Raw genomic sequence first — 16,709 nt, 5'->3', positions numbered from 1 at the left:
ACTCAAGATACCCCTGAGAAATGTCAATTGCTACAGAATGGGTAAGGGGGCGGGGGCGTAGAAATCAGCTGCAGTTTTAGGAGACGAGCCCCGTGTTCGTGTTCGCATATTCGGTCGCGCTGGTTTCAAAGGCTTGCTGTGAAATTTGTACAGAAAGCAGTTGAAACAGTTGAACAAGTCGTGACGTCACAAGAAAGTTAATTTTTTGCTCACCTGTGGACACGATCACAACAAAATTTAGCAGTGCGCAACACTGTAAAAGCACTCGTACATTATCGTCTTCGACGCTAGAAAGGAGTCATGGCATGAGGAAGAATGTTTATGAACGACAATTTCAAACAAACTGGGAGCTCTCAATATAATTCAGCATTTTATGCTTACGCCGGTGTGGGCATACGTGTCTATCAGATACATCACGTCTTTCAATCGTAACTGTCTAAACACTTCGAACATGATAAATTTGGCAAGCCAGGACGCAGGAGACGACTACGTTGAAAACAGCAAACACGTTCTTGCTAGCCGCATTTTTTCTGTCCAGCCTGAATCTCTCGACCTCAAGCCCGACACAGGTAGACGGGACGAGTTATAAACCACTGTGCCTCGGTAACCTATCACTAAAATCAATTTTCCGCCAACGTATGTCACGGGTAACACGTATGCATTGACGGATTCTGTGAAACTGCGGAAGAGGGAAGGGGGGGGGGGGGGGGTCCGGATGTCCTGACCAAGGAGGTTGTACAACCTCCTTGGTCCTGACCCACACCCCTTAATTTTTGAATTTATACCCCAAAGAAGATGACCTCTCAGGTCGTAGAAAAAGCCTAGTTGATGATTTTCTTTTCTGTTTCTTGTATTTGTGGTTTTTCGAAATTTAAGTGAACAAAAAGAGCTACGAATCTCCTCCTCATCAACACCAACACCATCGTTATCATCATCATTACTGATAGAAGCTGACCCCCCCATGAATCCACCCCCAAAACTTGAATCCACCCCTGCACGTATGTTAAACAAGTGATTTCACCTGTAATACGCCTCCCGATTTCGGCCCTATGTAGTACACAAAAGCGAAACACAGCCGAAGTGCGAAGAATGTGAGCTTAAATGATTTCATTCTCAAAATTTTGCTGTGTGCAAGGCAGTGTTGTTAGCGCCGCTCAAAATTGATTGAGCACGCTTTCACGCACGCACGCACGCACGCACGCACACACACACACACACACACACACACACACACACACACACACACACACAAAACAAGCATACATTCCTGCGTGTGACTGTGAGCTCAATCGACATTGAGTTCACACAGCCCGCGCTTGTCCTGTCCGTTCCACCTGGTGTTTCCGGCGGCCCCTCCGCCTTTGGCGCTGTTGTTCAAACAAGGCTGAGTAACATTTCATAACACCGGTGTGTGCAGCGCACCGTCTCGAATGACGCCGAGATTAGCTTTGAAATGTCACGTTTTCGTCATACGAGGCGCAACTTGAAACCTGAATGCGTGCGCACACGAGTGACAATACGGAGCGGACCCGACGACACCTTCCTCTTTTCTTGCAGCCCCTGTCACAAAAACGGCTCGCGCAACGTCGTCGCCGTCTGGCCGGCAGTCTGTGGCGGTGACAGCGGCAGCACGTGGGCCTCCGCCCGCGGCCAGCCCCGATCGAAGAGCTCGGAGAAAAGAAGACCAGACGGGGCGAGCCCGTGTCCGGTGCTTCCCGGCGGCCCCTCCCGCGCCTCGTCCGGAGCCATCAATGTTGTATGCAGTGGGAGAGGGAAGGCAAGGCCACGCGTGCCTCAAGACGTCGTTGAGCGCGCGACGATTGCGTGTAGAGCAGCGTCGATTGGCGCGGCCAGCAAAAGGCCAGCTCTGGCCGCCACCTTCCTCTCAATGAGCATCGCGTTGCTCGAAGCGCCACCCAGACATTCAACGCCGTGCCGGAGGTCAGGAAAGGTCCCTCGAGGTGTACGCGTGGCATGACACGGGAGAAAGTCGGCGTGCCCCGCTGCCTCGGCTTAAGTGCGAACACGTGTTTGTTGCGCCAATGGTAATTTGTACGTAGTGCCGCAAAAAGGGGGCAGGCGCGCAACAGAGGGAGAACTGCAGCGCGAGATGGTATAAGGAACACGTGCGGTAGTGGTGGGCCATGGTTAAGTGTTGTTGCTGTTGTTGTTGTTGTTGTTGTTGTTGTTGTTGTTGTTGTTGTTGTTGTTGTTGTTGTTGTTGTTGTTGTTGTTGTTGTTGTTGTTACCTATTTATTATTTATTTTATGTTGTGAACTCTTTTCTCTGATTTATGATGCAACGATGCTGGAGTTTCAAAATGAGCTACATTCGGCTTTTCTAGAATGTAACTCAACTCGTGCTTTTACACAGGGACCGTATGAACGCCGAGAATGTCTGCGCCCATTTTCCAAGTATGAAAATGGTAAAACAGATTACCTGCATCACACGTTCAGGACGCTAACTTTAAAGTTTTGTCAGGCTGCTTGCGTGTTAATTTTATCGAAAAATATCTTAGTAAAGTTTGCTTCCGATTTCCTCTCCCAAGGTGGATCCGCTGGTGCCGTCGTCAACCACTGAGGTTCAGACGAGAGCCCCGCAGATGCGGCCGTAGATCTGTTGAGCCGCCAGAGGCTGGCGTCGAGGAGTCGAAGGGTTCGATGGTTGATGGTCTCCGGCAACAACGAGACGAAGGCTTGAGTTCGGTAGAACTCTAATTTTGTAGGCAGAACTTCTTTACAAACTAAATTTACGGTATATACATAAAATGGGGCAACTAGTTACAACTCTCGGCGTAGCCGAGGGTACGAGTACCTGCAAACGAGAATGGACCCAAGTGGTGGATCTTATAGTTGGTGACAGCTTAACTCTGCAGCGGCTTTTTCGACATCAAAGAGATTTTGTGTTCATCCTCAACCAATGGCGTCTTACCGTTTGTGTGACGTCTGCGACTTGCGTTTGAGAGGAGAACTACTTCCAATATGTCCGCGCTCGCTTGCCGACCGCTGCTGCGTCGCCCAGCGACAACAAGGCTGCCGAGAACCAACACCTCTGAATGCGATTTGTGTTACGAATGTGCTATAGTGCACCAAGAAGCCGCGTATCGTCGTCTGTCCCGTGTGTGTCTTGCCGCGTCATGGTTTGTGCGGGAGGAAATCGTGGTGGGCCGTTTTTATGCGGAACGTCGTCACCGAACTCAATCTGATAACATCGTAGCGCCGAAGCTGCATCTGTTGCTGGAGTGATTGTAGAAATTGTGTCGGTGTGAGTCCCAGTGGCGTAAATCATGGGGGGGTCAGGGGGGTCCTGACCCCCCTTGTGTTCGGGCTGGGGGGGACACCCCTTGCAAGTGTCCCCCCCTTGACATTCATCTTTCATTTACCTTTGAAAGCTAAAACAACTGTTGTTTTTGTCACTAATAAGTACTGCACGAGCTGAAATAACCATCCCGTTCCCGCTAAATAAAAAGAAGGTTCGTTTTCCACAATCGGCGACGTGCACAAGGTGCAAGCGGAATCACTGAAAGCAGGTAAAACCTGTTTCCGCTGTGGTTCGCCGAAATAAATTAAAATTATTTCCGCCAATTTGTTTTGAAATTGCTTGCGGTTACCGGGCTATATAAAACGCTGGCTTTCATATGAGCTAGAGAACATATACGCGACAAAAATCGGTTGTCTGTCCCTTTAAGAAAATACAGCTGCCAATAAATACTTTAAACACCCAGAATATGTTAAAGAAGCACTTGAAAATATTTAGCTACTTTTAGCTCCTTGCCGGATTTTTTAGCTACTTCTAGCTAATAAAGCACAAAACAAAATGGCCGTCTTGGCAAGATGTGTGTCCCCCCTTGTGATTTTTCTGGATTTACGCCACTGGGTGTGACGCAACCTCTATGAGGAAATCATCCGATTTCCTTTCGGATACGGCAGTAGCGGTGACAAGTTGCAAGCGTTCTCGTTTCCTGCGGACATAGGCTGCACCCGATGTTGAGCGTAGGCCTACGTGGTGTCCTTCTGGCCCGAAGCAGATTGTGCAAACGTGTGTGGCGTGTTTTTTGGCCGGATACGGCCGCTCGTACTGCTTCTCGCGTTATTAACTCGATTGTCAAATCTTACAACGTAAGGTATTTTTCCTTACTGATTCGCGTTTCCCTGGCTTGTCGGTGTACGGACGAAGTGGCGGTGTGGCGTGTTTCTTTCTTTTTTTTTTTTTTAGCGTATTGCGAGCCCTTGCAATGCTGTTCCTCGTGTTTATAGGGTTGGGGAGCGCTCCTGCTGGCGCTCCCGTTCACGTGATGTCAAATGGATATCCGGGCTGACATCAGTGGATGACATCAGATCGCAAAGCCCGGATTGGTTCGCTCCATTTTTTTTTCTTGCTTCTCGCAGGACAAAACACGCTTAAAAATATTTTCCTTTGTTTGTTTGTTTTTGCTAAGTGTAAAGGTGTTATTTATACACCTATTTACACCCTTAAGGGACAATCATTTTAGAGTATACGAGTAAAGGAATAGCTTTAATGCGACAAATAAGTAAATAACTTCGAATTTTCCAGATTACAAACAGCACGTGACAAACACTAAAACAAATTGTAAATTAACTAGTGTTCAATTACTTAGTCATATTGCAGCTGCGCCTGTATCAGACTCTTTAAAAAATCTCCTTGTGTCTCTTTTATCACAATCTTAATTCTTGAATGACCAATCGCTTCGCCAGAGTCAAAAGTGGGATCTGCCCGGTGACGTCAGGCAATGCAAAAGGGTTGAAAGTTGGGCGAATTGGTAATGATGCAGCACTGCATCATTATGGTAATGAGGACAGCGCTGTGCTTGTGCTGTCTTCATGTGTTCTTGTCTCCGTTAATTTGCACGCAGTTTTTTTTTTTTTTTTAGATGCGTCAAGCAATGCAAAACGTCATTATTTCGTAGCGCGATGCAAATCGATCAACCAGTTCATTTCACAGTGCAAACCGCATTTTTAGAGTCAAAACTTGAGCTTGGCGTCGTCGTTAACCTACTTCGCCGCTTTGATCGCAGTCACCGGTCTTTTGGGTGCAGTGCGTAGATACTAAATCGCCAGAAGTTTGTTGAGTGCACCAATACCACGACCGCTCCACTTGAACTACATAGTACGGCTGGGAGGACAATTACGCGTATCCTTCCTTACCTGTCGTTTTCTTCGCGGTGCTTTCCTGTTGGAATGGCTCGTGCGGCGCATTCTTCCTGCACCCACAACGCCTTCGAGTAGGACGCCAGTGCGCGTACGTAGAGGAAACAGAAACAAGAAACACCGAGGCGTAAAAAGGCCAAGAGCCCTTTGGCGCTCAGGGAAACGACGGGCCGCACGGTCGGTACGAATGACCGGTGCGTGCGCCTGCAGGCTTTACGGCTGCGTTCACTCAAAGCAGCTCGCCTCAAACGCGCTAAAAAGGCGCGTCGCACAGCTGCGGCCTTTGCGCGTTTCAAAATCACGCGAGTCATTTCAAGCGCCATTCACGGTGACCTTGCTCTGACACTCTTAGTTTGAGGTGAGTAAAAAGTGCGCGGTGAAGGCATTGATCCGCTGTTTGATGGGCGTTCCCAGAACCATTGCCAATTAGAGTGCAATTACTGCTAGAGAAGCTATAAGCGGCATCCGCTAGCACAGCTGTGAGCTGGCTTCTTAAGTGGTATTTGGCTTTCGATTTTTACTGCCAAGCAGTATATATGGTATTAACTAAAAAGTTTAGCTGTCAATTTCTTCACTTGGGAACACTGGAAACGGCCACAGACATGGCCGAAGCGCCACAGACATGGCGCGGCTTGTGCCACTGCGGCCGCACGCCACAGAAGAAAAAAAATCCCGGCGTGCGTCGTCTGCTCCGTTTCAACCCTATTCTCAACGGTGGTGTCAACAGAGGTGTTATTAATCGCGCTCACATTGGACTCGAGGCATTACTTTGCGTCCGGTGGGGTAGAGTCAGTAACGTCCAACACACATCTTGGGCTTAACACGGACAAGTACCGCCATCCCGCGAAGCCCGACGTAACCAGTGACGGCGCACTCACATGGTTGCCTGCATGCGTGTATCGCCAGTGAATGCAACCTATACTTCTAACCAGCCAAGGAAATTTTCCTGTCCGTGTCAGCAGGAAACTCCCAGGCTACTACTGGCTACTGGCTACACCCAGACTACACATACATACTGGCACCGCCAGGGAGCCAACCTGGGCCTGAAAAGAAGCGGAGCGAGAGCTCGTCATCTTGCCGACTAAGCTACACCAGAGTCCCTCATTGAGTGACTCTGGCTACGCCCACATGTGGACACGGGGCGACAAACGGTTGTTTGGATTCGGCGTCTGGGAAAGGGGAAGGCTCTTTTTGGAGGCGACACATGAAACAAGAGTAAGGGGGAGGAAGTGAGAGACCATTCAAAAGACGCTGCTCTCCGTTTTCTTTCTGCCGACGCGGCTGCGTTAGAGACTCCGCCCCCGCGAATCCCACGTAACGGCTGGCAGAGTCTCTGGCATCACTCTTTGTAGAGCCACGTGTGTATCCAGGTGGCGCTGCATGGGTAATCGTTGTGGGTGTATTTTACACCTTCCCAGTCCAACCGCCTTCATAGAGTGGATTGGAGCCAAGTTATTTTTTTGATTTTCTTGTTTTTCGGAGAATCGTTGAATGAAGAGAATAGTTCTTGGTTCGTGTCGGTTTTGTGTCGGCACGATTGGCGCAACGTCGCGATTAGGCGGGGATGGAAACAGTCCTTTTCGCCAATTGTTGTCATTAATTCACGCTGTAAGAAGTGTATTTATTCGCGCAATTAACCCGACTGTATACGTGAACGAGATCCACAAATGGGTTCATTCGTTATGCATGTTGGCTGTAACTATTGTCCTCCGTCTTTTAAGCGGGTCGATTAGCCGTGAATAAAAGCGTGGCGTTATTGAAAACGAGTCGCCACCCGAGATTTGTGGACGGTATTGTTTTGTTCAGGGAGTCTGAAAAACCTTTCAAAACATTTCCCAGGAATTGAGCTTCTGAAAGCTCCGTCGTAAGGTTGAACATGCATTCAAAGCAATCGAAAGTTAAACAGACACGTAGAAAGCATGACGTTTAACATATAGGTAATGGAATTCTTGAAGGTGAGGATGGGCATAATTGCCTCGGACAAGTTGCCATGCCGTTCCAAACAACGGAAAATTAATTCGGGGCCTAAAATGGACTGGGTTACATTCCGCAACTGCTCTCGAGTAATGAGCAGCAGGTTAAACGTGTCGTTGAAAATAGCAGTGTACTACCAATGCTGTTAGTGATGACTTCGGGGCAGGAACTTGGCTCCTTACAAAACACTCTTGAAATAAATCTTAGGTGAGCCCCACGGAAGTTGATGAAATATGGATGATAGGAGTAACAAAAATAGATAAGAAACGGCCGCCTCGAATTATGTGACTCGAGTAGAACACATCCAAGGTCAAGTGAAGAGATAAAAGTAGAGTTGTACCGGACATACAAGGCTGAAAACTGCTATAGCATACAAGGCTGAAAACTGCTATGGCCGAAAACTGATAACTATGTTACCCGTTCGGATACCATGGTCACCACCTTGAGGCGGGACTAAATGCAGGAGAAAGAAATCAACTCAGTAGAGGGGTGAAATAAGAAAGTTTGGGGGCCAATGAATGGATTCAGACATCACAGTACAGAATGAATTCAGACATCACAATGTATTCAGACATCACGGACATCATAGTTAGAAGTACGTGATGGAAAGGGGAAGAGAGGGTGGAAGAGAGGTGCTACCAGGGCTGATGCTAATGATGATGATGAATCACCGCCGAGAGGCCGCGGGTAGATAAAGGGCTCTACTTGGCGTAGAAATATACGAGAAAAACTAATATAAGATTGCATCGGGCAGTTCCCGGTGATTCCGGGACCGATACTCGAAAAGAGTTATTGGTCCCACCATACTCACACGTGCTGGGAATTTTATAGAGATTTGAGATCTTGTGTAAGCCTTTCTTTTATTTTTTTTTTTGCAACAAGTCGCAGCAGACAGGCCACCAACGTGATAATAGGTGTGTCGAGCTGCGTTCTCGTTTGAGTCCATGCGCCCTGTGACCTGTTCTGGAACACCGATCACTTTAAAGTCGGCTTCATATCAAAACACAGATGCATTGCAGGGAACAAAATTTTCAGGGCAATAAAAGCGGTCTTATATCCAAATTCGGAGGCCCTAGGGCCTTTTGATTAATTTATGAGATTTTTTTTTGTTCGTCGAAAATTGTTGGTCTACGCTCAGAGGAACCCTCGCCACACACAGCTTCGCCGTAAAAGAAGCCGCCTTGTGTACACGGGCAAACAAGTTCCGTATAAAAAAAACTTCCGCTGTCTGTGCCATTCCAAAAAGTCACCATGGGTAGGATATGCAGTTTGAAGAATTGGTACGTCAAAACGATAACAAGAAAAACGGTGAAAGGAGAGAGAAGCCTTGACATCCAAAAGAAAATATGCTGTGAGGCCATAAAAAAATGCATTGAATTTAGATGGGATAAAAAATACCGTCATTTCCACTCCGGATATATATTTGTCACCCTCTTGCAACCGCCGCTCGTTCGGACTCTCTGACGTTCCATTGTAAGCCACGCCAGTGAAAAGCGCAGCTTTATACATGCATCGTAACGGACCATCAATCAAACCACCCGTTACTATATACACGTTTCTATGTCAGACAAGCAGAGCCCAGTCGGCTCCTTTCTGGACTGTAAAGAGCATGCGCACATGATTTGCGAAGTCACTTTAGTAGCGCATTTTTATGCGCACGCGTGAGACAGCCCGAAATTGCGGTTTCCGAATGGATTTGATTGCAAAGGTGTATAGAAGCGCGTGAAATGTCTAGTTTACGCGAAATGTGAGTCAGCAAGATGTGGTCTCACCAAAAAAACTTAAAATTACCGTTCAGCACGGGCGACGCGTCATGAGCGACAAATAAAAAATGAAGGAAGCTCACACGAGTAAGTCTGGAAGGTATACCGAAGCTGTGCGCAACCTTCACGACCATCCACGATAGCAGCCGATTTACTTCTTCTTCGCTGCCGCAACGACCTTTACTCTATGATTGTTGCTGTAATACCCGTGCCACACGTGCACGAAAAATGACATTAAGTGCTTAAGGCCTTAAGAAACCGAATTACTATTTCGGTGTTCCGTTCTACACGCCAAAACGTAAAGGCATTAAAAGTGTTACGCATGATGGTGATAATCACCAAAACTGAGAAATGCACTCATAGTTTAGTAGTATTTAAAGCGGAGAAAAACTTTTTGGAAGGGTTAAAAATGTTTTGCGTGTGCGTACGTGCGTGTGTGTGTGTGTGTGTGTTTGTGTTTGTGTGCGTGTGCGTGTGCGTGCGTGCGTGCGTGCGTGTGCGTGTGCGTGTGTGTGTGTGCGTGTGTGTGTGTGCGTGTGCGTGTGCGTGTGCGTGTGCGTGTGCGTGTGCGTGCGTGCGTGCGTGCGTGTGCGTGTGCGTGTGCGTGTGTGTGTGTGTGTGTGTGTGTGTGTGTGCGTGTGCGTGTGCGTGTGTGTGTGTGTGTGTGTGTGTGTGTGTGTGTGTGTGTGTGTGTGTGTGTGTGTGTGTGTGTGTGTGTGTGTGTGTGTGTGTGTGTGTGTGTGTGAAAGAAAAAGAGTGCTGTCTAAACAATGGTGTGAGCCGTTTCAAAAAGTGGCTTCAGCAGTTCCGTCACCTGCCAGCGCTAGCCAAATCCTTCATATTCAAAACAAGTTACATGAAGTTCTACCTTTTGCGGCTGTTTTAGTGAACTTCGTCTTCTTCAGAACTTCGCCACGAAGAGGGCACAAAAAAAAAACATCACGCACCTCCACGAAGTGAATCATGACGAGTGGGCGAAGCACTGGGGATCGTTCTTACCGTAAATCACCCGCGGCATTGCCCACTCCCGCATGTAAATGAGTAACAACGCGTGTGTACAATATTATACGATTCCCATCCAATCCAATCCGATACAATTCAATTTAATCCAATCCAATCCAATCCAATACTCCTCGCGCATGCGTAACACTGTGTACACGGACGCCAAGGGACAAGCTACGGACAAAGCGGGGTCCTAAGGTGCTTCGCCCCTAAAATCATCTTATTTTGAAGTAGCTACGTTTCCGTGTCCACACTGGTGCTGAGAGTTTCATTGGTTTCCTTTGGTGCTCATCACGTTCGAGAATAGGCATATTTAAGGCGTTCGTGAGGGCGAATGAGTTGTGCGGAGCTCCTTAAACCAAAAATGACATTAGAGCGAATGACATTACATTTTTACGTGCAGCATCGAACTAATGGCATTAAAACTTCAGGCATTGAGCACTTAATGTCATTTTTCGTGTACGTGTGGCACGGGTATAAGTGTGAGCTTTTTTTTTATTTTTAATCATTGGACATCACCTTGGAGGGGTGTATGCTATGACGTGTCTTTTTCGTTCCGGGCAACTGTTGCCCCGATTACGGCGAACGCTGGAGTTTTTTTTTTTTTTTCCAATCTTGTTCGATCTACCTGAGTGAATATGCTTGGCTTGGCAATGATGCGCCGGAAACGCTAGGAGGTAACCGTGAGGAACACATCGACGTGCGCGCGCTCGCAAATTTCTCGGTATTTTTAACTGCAGACACGAAAAATTACGATTTGCTAAGCAGCTTCGTTGCTAAAAAAGTATGACGTAAGCATCGGTATCTTTAAAGGGGCCGTGAAGACAAAATACAAGTTTGCCTCCTTAAAAATACTGTTTTCTCCAGATAATAATGATGCCATTTGTACCGCAAACTTCAGTCAAATACCTGAGATATTAAAGAAAACATATGAAGCAGTGGTGACTCCGCAGCCACTTTCCAGCGGTTTTTCTATGACGTCACAGAATCTTGTTTGTACTATTGGCTGCCGCCCATAGAGTTTCATACTAATATATACGAGAGGGAAATCTGGCGCTGCAGTCGCGGGCAGCCGTGGGCGGCGCCATTGCAGCTAGCGACGTTCCTCGCTTACTTGACATGGCTAACCACATGGCTTCTTTTTTGTCTCGAAGCCGAAATGAACAAAAAAGGGTAACATTTTTTTCTTGTTCATCTTGCATGAAGCTGCGAAATAATCCCTGAAAAAGAAATCTTTCTGGAGCTTTATTTTATAATAACAAAACAAATTCGATTAATATTCTGTAGTAACATTGTTGCTTTTTGGCAGCCAAAGCCAAGTTTTCAGCCTGTTGTTGAGTCATGCCAAGGACAAGTAGAACGTCCCTGCCGGACATGATGAACGCTCGCTGAAGCGCGCCTCCCCTAGGCAGTGGCGCCAGATTTCCCTCTAGTATGTATTAGTATGAAACTCTATGCTGCCGCCGGCCTAAGCAACCGCCGAGAAGCCTTAATGGGCGACTGCAGGCGAGCCTCTGGTTGCGTTTGAATGCTAACGTGCTTGAATGCTACCGTGCAGTTAACACATTTATAATTATGTTTTAGTGCTGGCCCACATTAGGTCACACATGCCCATAACATTTCACTGTAGCCGCTAAATTTGAAAGTTTTTTAACACTAAAGTGTTCTATTCCGGGATTCACGAAGATTTCACTGACGTCATATCCGTCACGAAAATGACGCCAGTACAACGAAGCAAGCTGCCTGTAAAGGGTCACCCCTGCACACAGGGTATTCTTGCGGAGAAGCAACCTTATGTGCTAAAGACTACGTGTTACTTAAGTTTGTTCGTTTTCGGGTTTTACATTTTAACACGAAAGTGTTTTATGCCGGGGTGCACCAAGATTTCGCTGACGTCATATCCGTCACAGAAATGACGCCAGTACACCTTTGCCGAAGCGACCCGCCAGCAGGACGTCGCTCGCCAAGCACACCCACAAGACAGCCGCCGACCCGCAAATCATCAGGTGCAGATTTCGCTGCACCTTTCACTTTCGTGTTTTACCGATTCCTATGAGAGAGGAATCAACCACAGTTCTTTCCATGTTTCTTGCATTTTTTTTTATTAAATAAAGTTCTTTCATGGCTGAAATGAAGCTGAGTGAGTTACCAAAGGCTAGTTCTTTCAAACTCAACAAAGTTGTGGTTTGTCGTCATGGCCCCTTCATTTGCGTTGTTGGCTTTGATGTTCGGTATTTTTGTTAATTCATCTTGTTAATTTTTTAGCCGGAAGCAAGGGCTTGACGTGCCATCTTTCTTTTCGGTGTTCTCCTCTCCGCTGTGGTTACTCATATCATAACATGGTTGCACGCGCGCCGACGCCGACGCCGACGCCTGCAATGTGAATCGGTTCTCACGCGTTGAGTTACGGTCACCTTGTCGCCGTACGTCAATGTTGGCAGCGCCGCCAGCCGCCCGAGTTCCTGGACGCGCATTAAGCGCATTGTGTTGGTCTAGCCGGCCTTCCACGCCAGGATGCACGGTTTCGTCGGCGTAGCGTTACAGTTTATACCAGCAGCTTGACCCTACGGGGAAAGGGTGGGGGGATATGTTCAATTGCGGCTATGCACAGCGTCCACTCCTTTGCATCGCAATGCGTCGTGAGACGAGTGTAAGTCAGTCGACGTCGCGGACCTTTAATGAGTTTTGCTTTGTACAACTCGTAGGTTTAAAGCCATACAGACTCACATATAGACCTTACGGACGCCATAACTTGACTTCGCAACAATGATTTGGCATGAATGGTTTTTCTTTTACTCGTCTAAATAAAGTTTATTCACTCACTTACTCACTCACGAAGCTGATTGATTATTATGGTCATCCTAGTGGTAATGGGACATCGAAGAGTTCATTTCTACCGCAAGCAAGTATTCTCGTAGACATTATCGAGTCATAAAATTATTCATCCGTGGTCATCGAGGAGACGTACGATACCTTTTTGGGTTTGTTCCCTTTATGCGCCTAAGCTAGGCGCACAATATAGTGGAGGGCTGCGGATAAATAACGACCACGTGGTCATCTCAACGTGCGCGGAAATCTCGACACAGGGGCGTTTTGTAGCGTGAGCTACACTGGCCGATGTTGAGCAGTTTCGCGTGGCTTCTGGAGAGCCGTGCTGCGCATGCGCGAGGAGCAGTAACGTAACGTCTTACGGAGCACAGCTGGCGTGCCGGAGCCATTGCCGCCGCGCATGCTGCCGCGACTGGACTGGACTGGACTGGACTGGACTGGATTGGATTGGATTGGATTGGATTGGATTGGATTGGATTGGATTGGACTGAATTGAATTGAATTGAATTGGACTGGACTGGATTTAATTGGATTGGGCTGGATTAGATTCGATTGGATTGGATGGGAAATCGCTTTAGCAGCAGTAAGCATGATAATCAGCTAATCCTAAACAACCAGAAAACCTAAGAATAACCAGCTGAACCTTAGCACACGCTACGTATATCCTGGCATAGCCGAGCTAAGCCACTGCTAATTTTTCTTCGGAGGGGGGGGGGGGGGGGGAGGCATCTGTTAAAAATGCAAAGGCCGCCGTCACCAGGATCTAACCGGCGTGCCTGTACTCATCAGCGCAACGCTCTAACTTTGAGCCTCCGCTTTTTTTTTTCTTTATGGCCAGTTTCACACATCATCCCAAAACAACGGCACATAAAATAAAAGCGCTGGCTTTACTTAAGCCAGCGTAACATGTCTAAAAATGGACATGAACAATACCTTTTCGTATTCATGCATAAATTCGAGAGTACATTGTTGAAATTTCCAACATTTCTACAATAGGAGGTCTGAGCCACTGCGGTGGGTCCGCAGTACAATCGAGGTTTTCTGTAACCATAAAGATAACATACAAGTCTCTATATGAAATATATTGCCAGATAAAAAAACAGTAGTGCCAGGTTTAACACAAACTTCGAGCAATTAACATAGATCACAAAGAAAACAGATAAAATGGTGGAAACTCATCCGTATCACCCACTCCGTCGCACTGTCCTTGTGACGTCGCAGGCACTGCGTTGTGCGATTGGTGGCAGCCGACAAAAGCAACCGCCCACAAACCCGGTTTTATGATTGCAGTTGGGACCTGTGGTTCCGTTTGAAGGCACCATTTGAATGCTAGCATGGAGTTGGCACACCAATTGCTCATGAAGACGAAATACCGGTTTGTTTCGTTAAAAAGACTGCTTTGTTTCGATATCAATGGCGCCAATTTTATTACAAACTTCAAACAAGTAACCGAGATACTAAGGAAAACATATGAAGCAGTGGCGACTCCCCAGGCACTTTCCAGTGACGTCGCATGACGTCACGGAATCTTGTTTGCGCGATTGGCGGTCTCTGACGGAAGTGGCCACCGCGAAACGTGACTCGGCGATTTCACCGGGGCGTCTAGACACGATTGATCGCACCACTTGGGTACTAACGGGCAGTTAACAAACTGATAAGCATTTTTAGGGCTGGCCTCTACTGCGTCACTCCAGCTCATAAGATTGATTGATTGATTGATTGATTGATTGATTGATTGATTGATTGATTGATTGATTGATTGATTGATTGATTGATTGATTGATTGATTGATTGATTGATTGATTGATTGATTGATTGCAGGGCTTAACGAGCCGCCGCAACGCAGGCGATGAGGCGCGTCGGCCGGGAATCGAACCCGGGACCACGTGCGCAGCAGCGTAATCACGCTCATAATACTTATCCGCAGAAAGAAATACGAAAGTTTTTGAACATTCCTTGCGTTTTCTCGGTTAAAAAACGTCTTTTCTGGCTGTACTGGAGCGGAGTGAGCTATGAAATACTAGTTGTTTCATTCTAAATAGAGCTGTATTTTGTGTTTAAGGCCCCTTTAACCACTGATGGTTAAAATTCAAGCGGCCGTATCGGTTGATACCAGCCTCATTGTTGCTACTAACAGTGTCAGTATCTGCTCGGTGCTCTGAAAGCGCCGCACATATCCAATAAAAGTCGCTTTGGGCGCACATACCTGCGGATATCGGCAATGATGGACGTTGTGTGGGTTGTGGGTAAAACAGAGTAGCCAACAAGCGGAGCAATGGTCCACGTAGGCTTTTCCGTCCAAAGAGATGTCGGTAGCTTCGGATGGACTCCTGCGTGGTAGTGGCAGTCGGCGCAGACTCTGCCGGATCTCCAGGGACACTGTAGTTCGAGTAAAAGAGCGTTCAGACTGTTAGACAAGCGCTGACACACGAAGCAGTCGCCTCCTAGAAAGTCCGATCATGAGTGAATTACACTATTAATTTATTTTATTTATATACTTTGGCACCCCAAGGGCCCATTAAGGAAATAAATGGGCAGCAACACTTCTATTAACAGAAATGCACAAAATCGCAAGGTGAACAAAATGTTTAGATACCCGAAAAAAAAAAGATACGAATGTGAGTGCACGTAATAACATACTTTTGGTATATTGAAATAAAGATAGCTATAAGATAAGACCCGTACATCACGCACGGAATACACCGGTGCTAATCAGCCTGCAGTCGGTTAAGATTGGATTATTTTCCGTCGCAACTGCTGCAACAATGCGACTGGAATGTGTGCCACACCACGCCGCTGCACAACAGCTGCCACGCGAATAACTTCTGTCACCAACCTTTCCTAACCCAAGTACTGCGTAAAAGATATATTGTAAAGCCCCGATGTCTTTCTCTGAGCTGAGCTGTGAGGACACGTGCTGGAGGGGTTGTGTTCGGGACGTTCCTTTACGCAGTCGTCGCTGATTTCGTTTTGTTTGTGAAACGAAGTCCACTTTCCGCTGAGTTTTCGGTGATGTCGGCTTCGAATATAGCTTCCGCACATGTGGCTGTTTGTTGTTTGAACGAGAATCCACGGGAGCCTAATTGCCGTGGTCTACAATGCGTGTTTATCTTGTACCGGCACAGTCGTTCGCCGCAGCATGTGCAACCCCACAAGCAGGTGGTCCCAACTGCTGTCATAGCTCTGGCGGAACTTGGTTGAGAAAAATTGCTTGCTGGGGGTATTTTCAGCCCTAACCGAGCGCCTATCCAGTGCGCAGCTTCGACAAATACCAGACTATTCCATCCCGTCTGTGGGTGCTGATGTTTAGTTGTTTCAGAGGGATACCTTTTGCACCAGAATAAAATTCTTGCTTTCCTTCGCCCGGTCAGATGGGCTGGAAGACTGAACCGCTCCGTCCCCTCTAACGGGGAACCGTAGGGTCGTGGTTTTGTTTTAATAAACGTTTTTCACACGCACACACGCACACGGGAACGCGCGCACGTACGCACGTACGCACGCACGCACACAAGCACATACACACACATGCACACGCACACACGCGCACACGCACTCACGCACGCGCACACGTACGCACACACGCGCGCACACGCACCCTTCTCAGCGAATATTTGCACTACTAAGCACGTGTGTGCGTACGTCAGGGCATCTCCAAATCAACATCTTTATGACTCGCCCCTCCCGCACATTCATAGCAAAGTTACGTCATGAATTGTATCTGCCGCTTCTCTCAAGCAGCGCGGAAGGGGGGGGGGGGGTCACCACGCCAATCGCATTAATGGGGAGCACGAGGAACGGTGTTAATTCGATGGCGTTTATTGTGCGTGCAAAATCGCCAGGGCTTTGCATTGACCCAATTTTAGAAACAATAAAATGTCTTTATCAATCAATACATGGGGCATGTGATTACAATTCACTGAAGTACGTATAGTAACCATTAGCACATATTATTAAAAAGGTTAAACATGCTTGT

General features: G+C 47.3%; 1 protein-coding gene across 1 annotated transcript in view; it reads right to left on the bottom strand.

Moving 5' to 3' along the window:
• Positions 1-16,709, bottom strand: part of LOC144145184 (uncharacterized) — an 88,463-nt gene that overhangs the window by 56,275 nt on the left and 15,479 nt on the right. The window contains exon 2 of the mRNA XM_077676705.1: positions 14,943-15,115. The gene's annotated coding sequence lies outside the window, so the exon portion shown is untranslated. The remainder of the gene's footprint in view (positions 1-14,942; positions 15,116-16,709) is intronic.

The sequence above is a fragment of the Haemaphysalis longicornis genome, unplaced genomic scaffold (assembly GCF_048455015.1).
Source record: "Haemaphysalis longicornis isolate Haplotype H1 unplaced genomic scaffold, Haemaphysalis longicornis Haplotype H1 scaffold_7, whole genome shotgun sequence".
NCBI lineage: Eukaryota > Metazoa > Arthropoda > Arachnida > Ixodida > Ixodidae > Haemaphysalis > Haemaphysalis longicornis.
Note: the sequence above shows the minus strand (reverse complement) of the source record. Positions and strands in the feature narration are given on the sequence as shown.